Source organism: Phalaenopsis equestris, unplaced genomic scaffold, assembly GCF_001263595.1.
Source record: "Phalaenopsis equestris unplaced genomic scaffold, ASM126359v1 Scaffold001174, whole genome shotgun sequence".
Lineage (NCBI taxonomy): Eukaryota > Viridiplantae > Streptophyta > Magnoliopsida > Asparagales > Orchidaceae > Phalaenopsis > Phalaenopsis equestris.
This window is the reverse complement of record NW_018165613.1, coordinates 197,152-201,448: the sequence shown is the minus strand read 5'-3', so window position 1 is coordinate 201,448 and position 4,297 is coordinate 197,152.

Here is a 4,297-nt window from a genome sequence, read left to right as displayed (position 1 = left end):
CCTCCCCCTTGCTTTCAAATTCTTCCCCCCCTTCGTTCTCAACAGTCGCCGACCCTTCGCGTCACTTTGGTTCGTCGTCCATACCATCTGCTAATCCTTCTTTGGTTTGGTGTAAGCCTCGATAGAACTGATAGCAAGAGAATGGTAAATGTTTATATTAGGAGGAGAAAGAAATTTCTGTTTTTCTACAAGAGGAGAAGTCGAAGGTTTGCGGTCCAGGAATCTCCTCCTTTTCTGTCTGGCAGTGGGATTTCTTCTTTAGAGTAGAAGCTTCAGAATAATAGAGCCTTCTCCACTGTTGACGACATTGGCTTTAGCTAGGAGCATCTGATTTATCGATAGGTAAGTTTTTCTTTTCTGTTCATTTGTACTTTTTTTTTTAAATTTGTAACCCAATTAGAAATTTGCAAGGGTTTTGCTGTTGAGCTGTTTTTTTTTGTTTTTAATTTGGCCCTCTCTTTGCCAAATTTGAGTTAAAGCTGAAACTGCTTTATTTTTTTATGTTGATTTATCCCATGCGCATGATATCAGCGTGCAAGGGTTCCTGTAAAAATTTCTTGATGCAAATTTGTTCATAAATCGTAGTATACTTTTGTAAATTTGTTGGAGAAATGGGTTATTTCTCTTTACTTGATTAATTTTCTTATGTTGTCTTGTTTTTTTTTTCTCTTTTTTTTTATGTAGAAGGTCACATTGCATGTAGGAATTAATGAACTCGTCACTGTGCAATCCTTTTTTTCTTGCTAAACTCTTGATGCATTGTGCATCTTATGGCAAGTTAATTAAGATTTTGACGGATAAAAGACTTTGGATTCTATTTTGTTTTGATGATTTTATTGTGAAAAAGAAAATTTAAATCTCATTTTTTTCATTTCTTACATAAGATACTATCATAGCTTATTTGGCTGGTCAGTCGGTTTCTTGATTGATGGTTTTGGCAGATATTGAATGCAACCTTTGGATGGTTCCCTTCTGTCAAATTTGATTCATTGTAGTGTTGAATTTTACTTTCTTAAGTGAATAGGATTGGAGTTTAAATCTATCATGCAGTTTCTTCATACTAGCAGGCAAAACAAAAGATTGTTAATGGATTTTACAATTCAAATGTACGATGGAAAATTATCACTCGCATATCAGAATTAAATTTTTAAGGAAAATTTTTAGCAACTTTTGATTTCCTCTTTCCTGCTTCTTGACCTTTGTCAACTAGTACTTTTGGGAGGGAGACAAACTAATATGCATGCATTAACTGCACATTCATTTTTGTTGGTTAGTCATGAACTTTCTATGTTTTGAGAAATAGTTTCTCAAACTCCGAGGGAAGAGGGACTTTAACTGCACTATTTGAGGTGAATATTAAGAGTGGAGTATGATTTTGACCTTCTTTAGTTTTATTCTCCTTCCATCATTTATATTCATACCGAAAGAGATTCCAAATTTGTATAAACTTGTTAATCTATTTAAGCCCATGCATATTGTGAGATCATGGCCTTGTGAATCATGAATGAATATTTGATGTTAACAAAAAACCAGTTTCATTTCCACTAGTTCTGTGAGCATTTAATAACAATTTTCAAAGGGATCGTACTAGTTAGTTTGTGAATGTGTAATGAACTTTCATATGTGTCACTATATTTTTTTGATGTAATCACAATTTTTTTGAGTTATATAAATATTATTAAACCTTTTTGCATTTTCATTTCTTGACATTTGAGAAAATAACATTCTGCTACACAGATTATTCATTCAACTAAAAAAATTTGCAAATAAGTTGTTTACAAAACGCACTAACCAAACAGCTAAACACTTTATTCAAAACAGGGGCAGAATGGTCAATATTATCAGAATAAGCTGCTTATCAGCAGAAGCTGGATAAGCTGCAGCTGCCCCAAACAGACCCTTAATCCAAATGATTTTAAATTTTTTATCCTACCTCACTCATGGATCAATTTAGACATCAGCAGAGAAAGTGTGATTTTTCAAAATTTAATTTATCTATATAATTATTTTTAATGCAAAAAATAGAAATTTTCAAAGAAAATTCCTGACCAAGGTAAATCCTAATCCCTTGGAATTTTTAATGGAGGTAGGCTTAGATCAAAAGAAGCCTTTGGACCACCTTTGGACCAAATTTCATGATCTTTTGAATTTTAAGAATTATTTTAAGTTATAGAGCGTTTATTAATTATAAAATATTTTAAATGTGGAAATTAAGTTTTATATTTTTATTAAATCTCTCTATTGTCAAGGGACACAAAGAAACAAATTTCACATGACTTCAGGTTTGAATTTCCTTTAACTGCTAATATCATCTTTATTTCTTTAATTCTTTCATTTTGAGCCATAGCAAATTTCAGAATTTTAGTCGTGTGATCAAAATATTTTTCATTTTCCAAAGATATTTCTGAGTCAATTAATAACCGACCAAAAGACTCAAGATTGTTGAACTTTTTCTTGAATATAATGTCAGAAGAATTTTCTTAAGAGAGCATTTTAAGTTTCATTAATCTGGGGAAACTCGGACACCAATTTTTGATTATACGTCCACCTCAAGCTTATTCTTAGGGAGACTTTTCTTTTGCTTTTTTTTTGCTTCAAACTTTGCACATAATCCCTTTTTTTTTCTTTTCCCCATGTTTTGTTGAGAATTATTATATCTTGTAGAGCATGATTTAAAGATTTTGAATGTCTTAATTTAGACACCAATTTTTGATTATAAGCTCACCTCAAGCTTCTTCTCGGGAAAATTTCACACAATTTTTTTTTCTCCCTTTGTTTTCGGAGAATTACTATATCTAGTGGAGCATATTTCTTTTAAAGATTTTGAATGTCCAAATTCCCCTGACTAATAATCCTCAGATTCAAATGTTTCTTAAGTTGAATTCTAGGATATTATAACTCGTTTGAAAGTTAGCACCCAGTCACCTGGCAGGAAATTAAAAAGCTTGTGATATCTCGAGTCAATTACTCATATTTCAACCACACTATCTTATTTTGAAATCAACTTTGGACCCAGTCTGAATTTTTTAAAGTGGATGACTCGGTTATTAGGGCATTAATTTCATTCATTAATTTCATTATTTCATTCTTCCCTGAAGTCATAGTCTTATCAAAACATCCAATTTTTTCTTTCGAGGTGATCAATTTTTTTTTTAAATATTGCACAATCCTGAACAACAACAAAACCTTTTTTTTCATTAATTGCGGTGGGAGGGATGTGATAGACTAACAATGATCCTGCTAATTTCCCATTTAAATAAAAATATTAATACAATAGTAGCCAAGAGTCATTTCATTCATTGAAAGTTGCGTAGGAATAGGTTAGAACAAACAGATCGACCAAAATCATATTGATAGGACCTCTTTCAAGTTCATTTAAAATATTCTTCTGGGATCATTATATTTCCACTTTTGAAATTCTCCTCGAGTAAGTATTAGAAACAGCAGCAACCCTCTATGGTGTGTCTGATGAACCTGTGGTAGGGGCAATATCTCAGATGTCCTTACTTGTTGACCTTGTCAGGCTTCTTCTGCTTAGGCAACCTGAACTCAAAATTCTTGATCATACTACGAAACATCTTTTTCGCTGCTTCATCTTTAAAATAATATATTTCATTTGATCGACTGTTCATGATTGGAAATTGTCTTTCATATGTCTGGTAAGGTCTCTGCTGAGATGATTGCTGAATATTCTGACAAGGATGCTGGAAGGTTTATTGACGTTGTTCGGCTTGTATCTGCAATTGTTGTTTTTCCCTGCTAACCACAAAAACTGTCCCAGATTTCTTCTTAAATATCTTGGTTATCCTGGACTTCTCGGCCATCTCATGAGAATCCATATGCTTGACTTCTTCTTGCAGATTTCTAGCTTTGCTGAGTAACTTCTCGAAAAACTTGATAGTGAGTTCCTTAAGCATAAAAGCTATCGGTCCATGGATGATTTTGAGTAAAATCTCAATTGCATGTTGTTACTGTAGTTGAGGCTCACACTTCATGCTAAGATTTCTCCACCTCAAAATATAATCTACTAGAGTCTAGTTAGATCTTGTTTTCTACCACGAGATCTCCAAAAGAAACATGATGCTGCCCTCCGAAAAATATTTTTACAAACAGTAGTTCTAACTTTTTGAATGTCTTCACCGATCCGTTGAGCAACTCAGCATACCAATTAAACGTTATTCCTGACAGACTACTGACAAACTGATGGAAAAGAAAGGCTTCATTACCTCCGGTATTGCAACAACTAGCTCGGAAATGTGCCATGTGCTGTCTGGGATTTCCAATCCTGTCAAATATT